This window comes from Oryctolagus cuniculus, chromosome 6 (assembly GCF_964237555.1).
Source record: "Oryctolagus cuniculus chromosome 6, mOryCun1.1, whole genome shotgun sequence".
Classification (NCBI taxonomy): Eukaryota; Metazoa; Chordata; class Mammalia; order Lagomorpha; family Leporidae; genus Oryctolagus; species Oryctolagus cuniculus.
In genome coordinates, this window is record NC_091437.1 from 141,480,922 (window position 1) to 141,497,187 (window position 16,266).

At 36.8% G+C, this 16,266-nt stretch overlaps 1 long non-coding RNA gene across 1 annotated transcript; it reads right to left on the reverse strand.

The window, feature by feature from the left end:
• Positions 1-1,487: 1,487 nt before the first annotated feature.
• LOC138849969 (uncharacterized) lies at positions 1,488-15,135 on the reverse strand. The gene is made up of 3 exons (XR_011389303.1): positions 15,041-15,135; positions 12,843-12,942; positions 1,488-1,747 (listed from the first exon to the last, which is right to left on the reverse strand). It is a non-coding gene; the product is annotated as an uncharacterized lncRNA (long non-coding RNA).
• Positions 15,136-16,266: the final 1,131 nt, after the last annotated feature.

A 16,266-nucleotide genomic window follows, 5' to 3' on the forward strand; every position in this document is an offset into this window, starting at 1 on the left:
CCTCTCTTTGCACTAAATTAATCCAGGAGGGTTTTATTTGGACTTTGACAAATGTTTTCTTTCATATCACAATGACTCCTGAAGACAATAATAATAATAACTACCATTTCTTGAGAGTATAGGTTTAGTCTCCTTAACAAATGCTTTCCCTGTGATGTGAGCATTACTGGTTACAAATTTTGGGTGAAGTAACTGAGACTCAGAGATCAATTCAAATGTCATTCAGCTAATTAGGGGAAATTTGCAGTCTGATCCTAGATTCTGAACTAGTGCATCATTGTAATTGTCTACCATATTGAATGGTTTCATCCTGACATCTGGCCTTTAGATAATATAATTTTGATCATTTGGGAAGAGTGAGAAGAGAAGTGTGGTGATTTTAAGGCTGCAGTCTTGGGCTATTGCTGTACCAGGGTTTTGGCTCAACAGAATTAAGCTAAAGGAAGTGATTGAGAGTAAAGAGAATATATTGCCAGCAAGGCAACATGAGACCTATTGGTTACACTTACAGATGTATGATAGATCCAACATACATTATCTAATACAGAATTTTCTATTTCCAAAGGTATCCTATTAGAGCTTGGTCATTTAGGGGTCATTTAGGGGCCAGTGTTGTGGAGTGGTTGATAAAGTCACTGCCTGTGATGCCAGCATCCCCTATGGGCTCCATGTCCCAGCTGCTCTACTTCTGATCGAATTTCCTGACAATGGCCTGGGAAAAGCAGCAGAGGAGGGCCCTGGTATTTGGGTCCCTACTACCCATGTGAGAGACTCAGAGGAAGCTCCTGGCTCCTGGTGTCAGCCTGGCCCAGTGCTAGCCATTGCAGCGATCTGGGGAGTGAACCGGTGGGTGGAGAATCTCTCTCTTTCTCTCTCTCTCCCTTTATCTCTGTTAACTCTGACTTTCAATACGTAAATTTTAAAACAAAGAATTTGATCATATCATAGGATATATAGTAATTCTCTAGCATTGGAACCAGATTATTTTTATGATGATGTTTGTGAAATACAGTAAAATATTGATGCAAAGCATAACTTAGTTGACTATCTCCTAAACTACAGACTTAATAACATCAATGGCCTCTTATTTTGACAAAACAAATGGCATGTGCTATTTATATATAGTAATAGATCCTTTTGTTTATTTGTTTTCACAATTTCATTGCAGGTTCTCTGGAACAAAAGAACCCAATGAAATTGCAAAGTTGTAGAAAACAAAAACATTAAACAAAGATAAAGAAGAAGTGTTAACATAGCCCCTTAAATATCAGATTTCTCTGCACATCAGACACTGCTATTAGAAAAATACAAAGCAAAATATTAAGACATTTTAGCAGTACAAAACTCCTATATCTTGTTGTGCAGAAAATAGTGTATATTGTTAAGTGGCATTAACTTCAGAGAAACAGAAAAGAGGACCACAGATGGCAAGAAATGTCACTACTGTAGGGATTCTGATGACAGAATGCTCTTTGATTTTAGGGACAATTTATTTGGAATGTTCACTTTCAATCACAAATCAAGCCAAATTCAATTTCAAGTAAAAGATGTTTCAGATATTGATGAGAGTGGAGCTAGGTACTCTTCCAAAGGAACTAATAATGCTGATGTTAATTTATGGCTTATATAAAGACCGAATGCGGATGTGTAATCAGCAGGTGGCTCTTCTCCAAGGCCTTTCCCACTCTTGGCTCTCCCATCCTCCAAGGGAGGTTTCCCGGGTCCTCACATTCATCTGCATTGTGGGCTAGGGGTAGAGAATACAGAGTGAACAAGGCTCAGCTACTAAAAGACACATGCAGTGATCTATTCTCATTCACGAGGCTCCACTGATGGAGCTTAGAAATGTAAATCCAAGCCCCTTTCAACTGACTCCCAGAAGAACTCGACCTGATGGAGACTGATGGGGTGGTGGGACACATCATTTGGTGAACAGTCATCTAGAATTAGCAGCACCTAAGAGCCAGCATCCTGTGTCCCTTTATGGACTTCTTCAACATCTCCCTCACCATGAATTTTCTTCTCACTACAAAAATAATGAAAGGCCTATTACTTCTCTAGGCTCGTTATAAGCTTTCAGAGTCAAAATTTGCATTAGATTCATGAACTGGATACATATATACAAATATAGATGTGTAGACATTCAAAAATTTGCTGTATATACACCATCCAGATATTTGAAATATGATTATTGTTATCACTTTGATAAAATTTGAGGATTGAACTAGGACATGGGAGCAATCTCTCTCCCTTTGTCTCTCAAATAAATAAATAAAAATAAATAATTTTCCTTGATAAATTACCTTAATTCTCCTTGATAAATTAATTACCTTAATTCTTAATTCTCCTTGATAAATTTGATAGTGAAATACACATACCTTTAAATATTCCTTCTAATAATTTTATCTGTTCTAGACACCTGAAAAGCGAACTTTCTCCTTTATATTCACTAATCCACCTCTTGTTTTTGAAACACAAGGCTCTGAGGCACTTGGTTTGACTCCCACCAGATCATCCTTTACTAGTTACATGCACTGTTAAACTGAGTATGGAAGTTGTTTCCTAAAGGAAACTTGAGTGCAGGGTCAAATGCAATACTTGGCTTATATTGGCCATCTGGTTCCTGCTTCAACAGTGTTTATTCCCCATCAGAAGGCAGACCAGAATAATGACTTTGCTTTTCTTTCAGACATGATAAAAGAAACGAACAGGTTTCAAATGCTGCTTCAGTAATCCATTGGAAATCCTTCTTCCAGGACCATCATTGTCTATACTGTTTTTCTAAACACTACAAATAAAATTCAACCATCCAGGTTTATTTAGTTTTATTTATTTATTTGAGAGACAAAGGGAAAGAGATTACTCCCATGTCCTAGATCAATCCTCAAATGTCTGCAACAGCTGGGGCTGGGCCAGGGCCAAAGTCGGGAGCCAGGAACTCAATCCAGGTCTCCCATGTGAGAGACAGGTACTCAATTACTTGAGCCATTATTGCTGCCTCCCATGGTACACATTAACAGGAATCAGCAAACACAGCTGGGTCTCAAAGCCAGGCAGTCTGAGATGGGATTTGGACATTTTAGCCGCTAAGCTAATTGCTTGCCCCAACATCCAGTTTTATAACACACCTTCTGTAGTAAATTGGCCTGCCACAACAGTCATAGGAAACAGATCTCTTGAAGACCCAGACCTGATATTTAGTGTCTTCCACAAAGTAAAATATTTCCACATTTATTAAATATTCTTTTTACCTCAGTGGGTCAATATTAGAAGTTATTTCACACAACTTCTAAATAAATAATATTTTGAAGAATTTTTGTACAAGTTCTGCCTTTTTTTTAAGATTAGCACTGAAGAGGAGTTTTCCCCTTTACTTTATCAGTATAAATATTGCATAAACATGATTTCTTTCCTATTTGCTTGAAAGAAGAGGTACTCAGTTGTGCATTTGCTTGTATGCAATCTTTGTTCTTTATACTTTTCTCTTTGAAGGTTAAATATTATTTCTCAGATTTTCTTCTTTTTTATCCAATCGTATCTATAAGTCATTTATGTAAAATTCTGTTTTCAGAATAACAGGAGATAAATGTCTACTCTGATTGAATTATCTCAATCTCAGATTCAGTCCTATCTGAATTATTACGTAGTATTGAGAATAAAGCCATACTTGAATTTTATGTCATCTATTTCCAAGACTATAATCATCAGCCTTTCCAATGTAATTTTGAGTCATTTCCTCATATATACTTTCTTATATCACAATAACAATAATATTGTAAGAATTGTATAATAAAGTACATATTCTCTTCATTCTGTCTGTTATAGGAAATGTGAACTGAAACTGCAGAGGAAAAAAATGACTAAAGGAAAGAAAACTTTCACATGGTAAGGAGTGCCACTTAAAACCAGTAAGAAAAGAATGGGCAAAATGAAAGAGGAGGAGGGGGAGGAGAAGGAAGAAGGAGAGGAGGAAAAGGAGAGAGAGAAGGAAGGAAGGAAAACAAGGAAAGAAGGAGGATACTTGAAAATAATTGAAACTTTAAGGATATTAAAACAGATGGGAAAGGGTCTTTTACATTGGGAAAACGTGCTCTTTATCCCAGGAAAGAATCTCAAAGCTGACGGGGCCATTTTTGAGATTTCAACCTGTTCTGATTCTGTGCTGTGTTCTAGAACCTGTCTCTCCCTCTCTGAGTTTCTGCTTGTTTCTCAAAATTTGATAGGACAATCTAGTGGCTTGGCCAGAACCTGGCAGAAACATGTATCAGAATGTTTAGTAGCCACCATTTGCCATTATTCAGCAGTCTCCATTTTTTAAAAAGATTTTTTTTTAAAAGGCAGAATGATAGAAATAGGGGGAGGGGGAAGAGAGAGAGATATCTTTCATCTGCTAATTCACTCTCTAAATAGCCACAGTAGCCAGGGCTGGAACAGGTGGAAGCCCAGAGCCTTGAACTCCACTGAGGTCTCCCACGGGAGTGCAAGGGTCTAAAGACTTTAATCATTTTTTGCTACATTCCCAGAACATTAGCAAAGAACTGGAAAAGAAAAGAAGCAAGAAGTAGAAGTGGCTATGGGATATGGTCTACTGTCTTTACAAGCTGTGACTTAACCTATTGTTCCACAATGCCAACCCTAGTGTTACCATTTTAAAATGGATATTTATCATGTTGAAATATTGACTTTATTATGGGGAGCTGCAATATTTCTCTTTTCAATCAATGAAATTCTGTGGTTAGATTAGCTATCTTTTTTTAAAAAAAAAATTGACCCTAGACATTTACTTTATGGGTTTTGACTTATCAATCACTCAGTCATGCATTCACATAGCAAATAGACAAATATAATTGCAATAAACAATAAGAAAAGCTCAAAAAAAATCTCATGACAGTATATATCCATAGTCAAAAGCTTGACTGTACTTTGAATTTAAAACATCTTAAGGTCTTTAAGTTTTCAAAGGTATCTTTTCTCCTTCTTCTTAACTGTTTATTATATATTATTTCTAAAGAATGAACCCAATGATGTCATTTTCACTCTTATTATCTATATACTTCCTTTCTAATCTCCAAAAGTTTCCATAAGCTTTGCTATAATGATCATCTTCAACACCAGGAATTTGATATTTTATCTACTTTAATGAGAAATGTTGGAGATCAACATTTGTTAGCAACAATACGTATTTTGTCAGATTCTGATTGTATAAACATAACTACAACTATTGCCATTATTTTCCATAAAACAAAAGATATTCTATACAAAATAAAGACTATACCTTTTATGAAATATCCACTACAATGTCTTTCATTTTTAAATTCTTTCATCAGTAGAAGTCCAAATACAGATATCTGATGATCTTCTGTACTATCTGATCACAAAATATTTTGGTTACATTGCTGTTCATATTGTTTCCCATTTAACATACTTTGGAAATCATTTGAAATGTCTCAATGTGCTTAGGATTACTCCTTCTGTCATATTAGTCCCTTATATTCCAATGTATGGATAAATAGGGAAGCTGTTTCCATGAGTACATTTCACAGAGTTGCATATCTCTACATTGTCTCTATATAAAAGGAGAAGAATATCTTTCCTCTGATGCTTCAAGAGAGAAATTATTATGACTCTCTTGTGTTGAGTACAGATATTAACATGCTCATCGATAAGCACATTTATGAATAAACAAATAAGTAGAATTCACTAGGGTGGCAGTCTCTCTTTGAATTAGATTTTCTGTTGAGAGATCTGGACGCTCATTCAAGGTAGCTCAAGATGGAAATTAGTTTTCCTTAAAAATATTGTGCAGGGGAAAAACTGAAGGTTGGACTCTTACCATCACCTCAAAGTAGAAAGCATGGAAGGAGACTTCCTTAGGAATACAGGCTAAATATTTTAGTTTCAGGAACAACAAGAGCACTCAACTCTGGGCTTTTAAGCTAGTGACCATTAAGTTAACATAACAACTTTCTACAGCTGTAACTTCATTTTCTTCTCAATACCAAATGGCATATTCCTTTTATCAGCTGTGTCTTTTCTTAACTTTGCTCCTTCATTGCTTCTGTTTCCTTCTAACTCCAGCTAACAATGTGGTATTTTGTGAAGGAACAAGAAGGATGAAACGATAGAGTTCTGAATTTGAACCCAAAATGTATGAGCAGCCAACTGCTCAGATATAAGCAACATATTTCATCTCATCAGGTATTTGGTTTCATAATCTACAGGATAAAAATAAGTAGATAATTTAAATTCAGAGATAAAATGATAGCAAAGTAGCTCCTATGTTGAAAATGCTCAATAATCTTGACCATTATTTTGTAGTATGAGTATTTCTAGGAACAATCAGGGTCCCAACTTACCTGGAAGTGTTGGCTTCTATTCTAAACTCTATATCATTTTATATTACTCAATTGAAATTCCTGGAGATGGTATTCATTTACTATACCATCTTCCAAAGCGGGATACTTCATATGTATGTGGCTAGGCTATAAATGGTCTATACTAGGGTCAGATGTCCATTACTGCTGTTGGAGGGAGGCAGAAGTCAGGATGTAATAGTAATGCAAAATATGGTTTCAGAAATTTTTCCCCTTTAATAGAAATACAGGCAGGTCTGTCTCACTTGGAAGGAGGTATGAGTATCACAGATGTATTGAATTTATTCAGAGAGGAGAATTTGTAAGATTCTCTTCCTGAAAGTAAAGAAATCAGTCTTGTTATCCTATGATTGGCTATTTGTGTAATATTGGGATTTGAAAGAAGCTGGCATCTTACTGATATTTTTCTGTTATCTAAATATGGTCTGCTAAAACCAAGAAATGGATACCAACCAAAGAGAACCAAATATACACATAGTTAGAGGGTTTTGAACCTGCAGACTTGTCTAGCCAGGTTCATTTTGACAGATGGGCAGAAAATTTAGTTTACTTTTACTGTATCCAAACACAGGATAATGTTCTCCTTTGAAAGACAGAGATATAGACACAGTATAATTACTGATGGAAAATGAGTGAAGATAAAATAAGAATAACCTAGGCTTTAATTCAAACCTCAAACCAGAAGCCCAACCCAAGGCTTTTTTTAGGTTCATATAGGTTCAGATAACTTTGTACTTTTAGAAAACACCATTTTCAGAAAGTGACACTTCTTACTTTGTACACTTGAGAATAAGCAGGGTAAATATAGAGTATAAGAACAACGCCTGTTAAGAGCTTGGGATCCTGGCATGGCTTTTGCAATTGCTTGCCAGCTGATGAGCTAGAACGAAGAGAGAATGTAAGGGATATATGTGTGTAATCCAATTTAACACTTATTATTGACTCTCTGGAAGAGCCCAAAATGCTATCAAATGATGTGGAATTTAATCTGAAAAAATAAGACGATTACACAATATCTGACCAACAAGGGCAGGTGTAGATTACATTTTCGCATCTGTATACATCTTTATCCTTCTTGTCATTTACTTCCTGCCAAATGTCATTGAGTTTATAAGACAATATATTTTTCTTCCTAACCCTCTTCTGTCATTATTTTGTGTTTTCTTACTCTACCTCATTGTTTGTTTTTTTCTTGCATTGTTTTTCTTTCCTTTCCTCCTTCTTCTTTTCTTTCAGATTTATTAATACCGAATGCATAACATTCTACCAGTCATGTTAGAAGAGTATTACAAGACCCCCTTCTTTGATTCCAGCAGGTATATCACCAGTTACCAACTGATTCCTTGAATGGAGGGAGCTGCAGATAACAGTAAGACTTATCCTATATTGTTCCAATTTGACTTTAGAATGAAATATTTCTTATTCTTTCCCTTTTTCTTTCATTAGAAGTGCCTGCATTTCTTTTATTATGTAAGCACACTGCTTGATGAGCCTGTAAGGAAGATCTATTGTTTGGTCAGTCCCTCTTGGTAAGAAACTGTTACATTGCCTGTGCTGTATAGGGTACTGATGAGATTTGCTGCTGCCATAGCCACTGTTGATCATTCTAGATGCAGAACCAGAGATGGCTAGGGTTCTGCCTTGTTTTCCAATTGGTCTAAGGGAAGAAAGGCATCTCTCTCCCAGTGGCCATGTTTCTTACAAAATGGAGGAAGCCAATAAATACCAGAGCAAAGTCAATTATGCACAGAAGAGGGGACAAAAAGTAGAGACAGTTCCAGGGCCTCATGTGCCTTTTCTATTGTGTCTGGGACAGGGTATGTAGAAGTCCTAAGCATGCCACATTTCACCATAGAGATTTATGAAGCATTCATGGGAGAGCCAAAAGTAATTCAAGTCAAAGCTAGCAAAGAGGTTTGAACACTTTAAAATTAATAACCTTTCAATTTTCTTAGTTCAGTAGAGCTGTTCTCATTATAATGAAGCAGCATTTAAAAAAAAAAAAACAAAAAAAAAAAACTCCAGAGATAGTTCAAGAGAGTGGTAGATGTAAGTAGAAAAGCTGAGATTTGGTAAAGTGGAGATGACTTTGTCACTAATCCCTCTCACTGATTGTCAAAGAGACAAATAGTTTGACACATTGACTTGATCCAATGTCAGACAGACTTCAATTCAAATTCTGGTTCTACCTTTAAACATCTGATTGAGTTACTTGACCTCTGTATTTCCATTTTCTCATTTTAAGATGAGTCAAAAATACTTCCCAGATTGTCAAATTAATGTGAGTATTAACTGATGACAGTTATGTACAATTCTCAGGAGAATTTATGACATAAAGTAAATGCTAAGTAAATGGTAGCCATTATTAATGGTCAACCTCTCTGAAACAGCTATACAGGAGCAAGCTTCCCTGAGTCACTTTCAATCTAGTGATGCAATAGAGTTAAGTCTTCATATTTTTCCCTCTGGCTGAAGGGAGGAGTAGCTTCAGATTAAGGTTTGTGCTTCAGCAAGAATACAATGGCTGAATTCAACTAATGTGAGATTACAATGGGTGGTCTCTTGTAGGTGATGAAGGCAGATACTTGAAAGTGATCAGTCGTTTGTGGATTGTCCATGCCTGTGATTGTAAGAGTTACAATAACTCTGTTAGAAGGAAGCGGAAGCCTCAGAAATTAATGTCCTAGGATTTGGGTGTATTCCAGTTTATGTGGGAACAGCACCTTCTTCACATCAAGAGAGATACCTTCTGCTAACACTGTATTCATTTAACAAATATTCCCCAATCCCCTATTGCATAAGGCATTGTGGCAAATACCATGATGAAAAGAGGATTTATGATCCTCTGCCTCACAGAGTTTCCAGTCAAACCTACAGCATTGGTTCTTCATTATGACTGTCACTCATTTCCAGGTGGTTCTCACTTATGATCCCTATAATCAGTTTTTCATTTATTTTTTCCACAAAAATATTCCACATATGCCATCTATATGTAATAGAATACTGGCTATCTGAACAATCATCATTTCTAATATGAGCTATTTCTGTTTTCTATCAGTCCTCAGCAGCTACATAACCTAGAGAATGGCCTGGTTTGTTTGCGATGCTGATTTTGATATTAATTCCTCCTTGTCAACCCACTGCCACTTACTTTCAATGGTTTTTGGGACCAAATTCACTGCTAATTAGATGAAATCCTATCATTCCAAAAATGCTTTTTACTTTCCTTCATCCTCCCAATACACACACACACACACACACACACACACGTGCTACTGGCTACATACTAACATTATCTCCTTTTTCTTTTTATTCTGATTTGTTTCTTTTCCTTAACCATAGCCAAATTCATCACATTTCTAAAATGACACATTAGAAGGAGGCAGGGCAGACAGAAACAGAGGTTTTTATTATACATTTGAAATGTTCAAGATGCTATTTCGATTTGGTATCAGGGTATTCAAGTTACTTACAATATAATTAGAATTTAAACATGAAAAATTGCTGTGGGGAAGAGGGCAACTGTTCTGTGATTTCTATTTTGAAGCTGTGAAACTGACACACCCAGGTATAGTCATAAAGATAAATCAGAAGTGGTGTCAAGAAGAAAATCTAGTCAAGATTTTCTAGACAAATGTGCCATCTACTTCATCATAATGAAATTGAAATATATGAATATAATAATGTCATCAATTCAATGAAGCACTTGCTTCATTATTTTTGAGTTTTACCTCCTGTGACCTATGTAGGCTATTAAGCCACAATTAAATAATGAGTCACATACTGAACTTTAGAGCCATTTATGCATAAAAAGACTCTCTTTGGCCCTTAACTTGCCTTATTTGTGGCCAGCAAGAGCAAATCCAGAAACAGGTAACAATACACATGCACACATATGCACTCACATCCACACACATGAACAAATGCATATGCACACGTGAAAGAAGAGATAAACTGGGAAAAGGAAATGACCAAAAACCTTGGCATTCAAAGGACCAAGACTGGCTCTTAGAGTTATAGCAGTCTTTCTTTTCAGAGCATGTACATATTTCAGAAGAAAAAAGGCATAAGATAGAAATAAAGAAGAAAAAGCTAATATTTATTAATCACTAATTGTATGCTAATACTTGAACTAGGCTGGTTACATGGATCTTCAAATATCAGTAGAAATTCTTTCTTATATTCATCATATGCAGGAACTTGTAAGGTTTAGGAAGGTTCAGTGACTGCTAACTCAAGAAGCTAGTGAGTAATACTCAAGAATGTAAGCCTTAGGTCTAACTGATTCCAAAACGAGAGCTTTCCCTTTTTCTACCCTTTTGTATAATGACAACCAGCCAACAAAGCCTAACACTGTAGTGTTCATTGTTGCTCTTTAGGGTGGGTTTGGCTATTAGCTTAGAAATTGATGCTTCAGAAATATTTTATATTATGTCCCTAATAGTTTATCTATAATGTGGCACCCAGCAGGAAATTCTTTGAGAATTTACTACAGCTTCTTTTTAAAAAACATTTACTTATATTTACTTATTTATTCAAGGGGCAGATAAAAAGAAAGAGAGAGAGAAAGAGAGACTGACTACCTGGACTCAGAAGCAGAGCTGATACTCAAACCTAGGCAGTCCAATATAGCATGCAGGCACCCTACACAGTATCTTAAGTAAATGATTCCCCATTTTTTAACCCTTAGCTTCTCACTCTGAAGGCTTTTTTGTTTATGCTTAAGTTCACTGTGGAAGCTTTACTTACACTTTGAATTAATTAGTTTATGATTTTATATATTCTCCACTGAAATTTCAAAATAGAAAATTGTAGTAATTGTTAATTAAATATGGAAATATAGAATGAATTTAAAATTGCAATAAATTCACTTGAATTATCTCTGCTTATACTCTTGCTAATATTACCTTTTTTCTCTCATCAATCAAACATGAGTATTTCTTATTCCATATTTTAGGTTGCATGAATGTATGACTTAAGTATATTAGGGCTAATTCCACAAGTACAATAAAAAGTAACAAATCAGGTAGAACAGGCCAATCAGCACAAGCTTTCTTCAAAGGAGTTAAAAATATTCTAGACAAGATTCAATTTCATTTTATTCATTTTCTCAGATGTTCTGAAAGCATATATGTTCATAGGTTACTAAAATCATTTTATGATTTTATGCATCTTCTTCCAACGGCTGGATTTGCAGAGAGCACCCCAGGACACCGTGCTGGCCTGGTTTGCTTAGAGTCACACGGGGCGCTGAAAAGAGAAGAGGCCATAGAGGAATGTTGCCTCTGTCATCAGTTAGGCAAAGATGAAATGCCAGTGTTTCAGGAAAGATTCTCATGAGCGAGGCTGGGTGTAAGTCAGGCTTCCCTCTAAACCCTTGCATTCTTTTCTACCATGTCTAGTGTACACTGTGTTCTTCTGTAATTATAAATGTATGTTTCCCATCACCACAAAGACTTCTCATTGCTTGGAGGAAATGCAGCTTCAAAGAGCTTAAATTGTGAAGGGCAGGCCCCCTTCTGAGAGCTACCATTGCTCCAGGGTGATTCTTCGTCTAACTCATCCCCAGCAATACCACTGGCCAGCTTGGCTGGCTGCATCTTGCCTTGTCTAGATTGTCCTGAGGCTCTGGTGGTTTCGGCTTTGGAAAAGAGGATCTTTGAATTTTTGATAATGTAAATCTCAATATTGTCTTGCAAGGAATATTTCGTGCAGCATGCTTCCTTACCATCTTAAAAGGCAGAAAAGGGTTCTAGTCTTTTGTGATTCTAACCTCATACACAAAGGACTTTTTGAAGAAAACTGGCACTTTGATTACAGGGTAAACCTCACACTGAGACTGAGTTTCAGTTTTAAGTTGCTGAGAGTCAAAAGTAAAGTGACATGCAATAGAAGAAAGGGCACCAACATTTAAGTTTGAAATGTGATGATCTAAAATAGCATCTACCATATGTTATGACAGAGCAATTTGAGATAAAAACTGCGTTATTTTTAGCTATCTTTTAAAAAACTCTACCCATTGCACATTTTGAAATCTTCAGGATAGCAACCTTCAAGAATGAACCCGTATCAGTCAATAACCTTGTGCCAGACACTGTGACAAGTTCTCTTCTTTTTGTTTACATGTGTGTATGTTTATTTATTTATTTCACCTAGAAACCTCTTCTTTAAGGTATATAAACTTCATGCATTTCATATACACAAATTTAGGAACATAGGTCATATCCTGCCATTCTCTCAATTCACCTATCAGTGTTATTCCATGTTACATCTGAGGACCATGAGTTATCTAAAGACGAAGGCACTCGCCCCAAATCACATAGCTGGAATACTATATAATACATTTTGAAATAAGACCATGTGCATTTATAACTTGTATCTGTAGCATTTGTTCTATGCTGTCATGAGCATTTCTCCCTTAGGAATAAACTTTTTGTGGCTCTTAATAAATGGAACATAAACACCCACCTGAATTTACTTCTCCTAATCCTTGTTGGTGTTCAGCTTATAAAAACATCTCCACAAGGGTGCTTTCACATTGATGTATCAGTAGTACCAATATGAAATCCTGAAGAAAAAGAATCTTTTTAAAATGTGGCTGATAACAACAGAGGAGGTACCATTTAATGAGTGTTTACCATATATGCTAGACAGCATCTAGGTGCCTTATAGAAATGTTCTCATCTAATCCTCTCACCACTCTATCAGTCAGGTGTTATAATTCCTGTTTTGAGTATGTGATGATATGAGCTTAAAGAAATTGTGTAACTTGCTCAAAAAATCACATGATATGGGCTGGGGTGAGAAATGGAATTCAGCCCTGCTGGTTTGATTCCAAATGTCATGCTCTTGAATATAACACCAAACTGCCTTACATCAAGATATAAGCATAAACAGGTGTATTTATCCATCTTACACATTGTCTCAGTTATGCCAGCAGTTTTCATATGTGTTAACTTTACATTTCCCTTTTTATTAGTTTTTAGTGTCCCCATTTTTTTTAGAACAAAAGAAGGTCCCCAACAATATAATTTCCATAAAAGGTTTAGAAAAGGAAAGAGGTAAGCTTTAGAGAACACAAGACTCCAATGCAGGTCTGACTTGTGCAAGCCCTTCATTATATAACACTCGTTGGACAAAGGGAACTCTGCAACCCCTCAGCCTAAGAGCAACTAATCTAACCAAGATATTATGCAAAAGAATGCATACTCCTTTGATTATTCATGCAAATTTTCACACACTTTCACTGTTAGAAAGGTCATGCTGGAATTTTTAATGTAAATAATGAATACTCTTTCTGTAGACCTATGCCTGCAGAAAATTTTCACCCATAGTCAGTAGTAGTTGTGATTATAAAGGGTTTTTAATATCCTATTACGGCTTGAAAACACCATTTTTCATGGCATTGCTGAAAGGTATTATCTCTTCTATTTTGGTAATGTGCTTGGTACGGAACTGGTTCTAGCACAAACTACTTTTATGATCTTACACTATGGCATTGGTTAAGGATGAACAAATTTTATTTGCCTCACTACTGAATCTGCAATGTCCAGATAAGTAGAATCTTTTATTTAATGGCATCAAATGTTTATGAGATATTCATTCTGTTGTTCTCTTACTGATGACTCTGTTCCCCAAAAACAAATGCAAAGAGGAAATACAAAAACTTATAAAGTTATTTTTCCTGCTTTGTGTAGCTTGGGGAAGACAGAAACCAGGATGTAATTACAGGAAGGATGTCCCTCAAAGTTCCAAAGAAATGTATATTTTATTAAGAATCAAAACCCACCAATGATCATGGTGACCCCAGCTCCAAAAAGGTAAAAGATTTAATGGTAGAAAAGGAGAGAGAAAGAATCAATCAGGACAGCCAACAAAATCTGGAAAATCAAGTACAGCCCAACATGACAACCGCTTCCAGATCAAATGGAGGAGCTCAAGAACCTAAGCTCCCACACGTGGGTGTGTTTTTTGAACGAGCCATCAGTGTCAAATACAGTATCCTGAGTCATTTTTACTCAGTGATTCACACACAGGTCTGGGCCATCCCAGAGAGGCTTTAATTGCTTGATGCGGAAAATAAGATAATGAACCTCAAAGCAGCCCAAGTTCTCCTTTTGGCTTTATGCTAACCCTGGCTTAGACAATAGCTTGTCTATGATAACTTGCCTATCCTGAAATGCTAAGGCCAGCCCTGGGGAGAATTGCCAAGCTTCCTCTGGAGAGTGAGCTGTTTGACCACAGGAGCCTCCTACGCTGCCCATCTCTCAGATCCATGGTTATCAGTTTAGACAGGTTGGATTTAAAAGTCACCACTCTGACATTGTCACACTTGACCTAAAGTCACTCCTACCGCCAGTTTAGCCTTGACCTTGAGACAGAGGCTTTCCTTTGTGTCTGAGTCTCAGTTCCCACACTGTCCTGATGCAGGTGATCATTTCCTCTATTTTCCACTTACGAATACCATTTTTAGTAGTCTTCCTAATCCCAAAGATCTACACTACTGAGAATTCCCTTGAATTTTCAAACCCTAGAGTTAGGATGGCAAATATCACTACATACAATGGGCCTGCTCTCTGAAATTACTTATCAATAGTCACAACTTACTGAAGCACACCTGTAAGCCCACTTCTAGAGACCCTTTCTAAGCTCACAACATCACTTGCCTTATTGCACAGGTATCAGCATAACCTCTAGATTTGGATTCTGGGCTTGAAACCTCCACCATTACCAAGTAGATGACCAGGACTAGTTGTTTTTTTTTTTCCCTCAATTTGGTGTCTTTGCCTAAAAATGAAGTCATAATATGTTAGGTGACCTCATAAAACTGTTGTGATTAAATTAGTTGACATCCATAAAACACATATATTATTAAAAATATTCAATAAGTGGGTGTTATTTCCCTTTAGACATCATGTTAGAAATGAATCTAAAGTCTTAAAGCATTCATAATGTTAGGCATTGTCATTGTTGTTATTTTCTTTCATATGCCATGATTTTTCTTCATTTTATTGCATTCTAGAGGTGGCACTCCTGTATTTAGATGAGGTTCCAGGGCCCTGCTCTCCTGTGTCTGTCTTGTTTGACTGTAATTAATGTGGTCTTGCTCAGCAAGTACTTAAGAATTCAAGAGATCTGGGCCTAGTATGGAGGAATGAGAATAGCCAAGGTTGAAAAAATTGCATGTTTACTCTTACACTTGCCAAATTCTGAAACAAAGAAATTGTGGTGATGATGCATTAAAGCTAGGCTTTTCCTAAGTTATTTGAAAATAATAATCCCCCTTTTTTTTTGACAGGCTGAGTTGGACAGTGAGAGAGAGAGAGACAGAGAAAGGTCTTCCTTTTTCCGTTGGTTCACCCCCCAAGTGGCCGCTATGGCCGGCGTGCTGCAGTGGCGCACTGTGCCGATCCGAAGCCGGTGCTTCCTCCTGGACTCCCATGCAGGTGCAGGGCCCAAGGACCTGGGCCATCCTCCACTGCCTTCCCGCTCCACAGCAGAGAGCTGGACTGGAAGAGGAGCAACTGGGACAGAATCCGGCGCCCCGACCAAGACTAGAACCTGGGGTGCCGGTGCCACAGGCGGAGGATTAGCCTAGTGAGCTGTGGCACCAGTTGAAAATAATAATCCCTTTGAACACTACTCATCCCAATGTACTTCTAAGCTGCTATCAACAGAGGGGCAGAAACAAGTGGCATCATATGCCATTTCTTCTATTCTCCAAAAAAAATTATTATCTCCAGACATACTTGTCCCCCTTCATTTTTAGCTCAAAACAGCAGCGAGCATGGCTGTATTGTGATTCTTGTCAGTTAATCAGACAAAAGTTCCTGTATGACTCTTAGGCATTGATTTTGCAAAGCAGTAATACACCAATTCTAGCAGATTCCAC